The following is a 538-nucleotide window of genomic DNA, read 5'->3' as shown; positions in this document are numbered from 1 at the left end:
CATTTACTAAAAATTAACTAGTTCTATATATTAATTCAACTAGTTCAACTAAGCATTTACTAAAAATAAACTAGTTATTATATTAATTCAACTAGTTCAACTAAGCATTTACTAAAAATAAACTAGTTATATATATTAATTCAACTAGTTCAACTAAGCATTTACTAAAAATAAACTAGTTATATTAATTCAATTAGTTCAAACTAAGCATTTACTAAAAATAAACTAGTTCGATCTATATATTAATTCAACTAGTTCAACTAAACATTAACATATTTCTAATTCATCTAACATAACATTTCTAACATTCTAAAAATAAACTAGATAGTTCTAATTCATCTAAACATTAGAAAACAGAAAATAAGTAAAAAAATATGTGTGTGTGTGTAGTGTGTGTATATGTGTGTACATACATGTGTAGTGTACGTGTAGTGTGTGTGTGTGTGTGGGTGTGTTTGTGTGTGTCTGGGTGTATGTGTGTGTGCGTGTGTATGTGTGTGTGTATGTGTGTATGTGTGTGTAGTGTGTGTGTGTGTGT

The sequence above is a fragment of the Triticum dicoccoides genome, chromosome 5B (genome assembly GCF_002162155.2).
Source record: "Triticum dicoccoides isolate Atlit2015 ecotype Zavitan chromosome 5B, WEW_v2.0, whole genome shotgun sequence".
NCBI classification, from domain to species: Eukaryota; Viridiplantae; Streptophyta; class Magnoliopsida; order Poales; family Poaceae; genus Triticum; species Triticum dicoccoides.
This window is presented reverse-complemented; position numbering follows the sequence as displayed.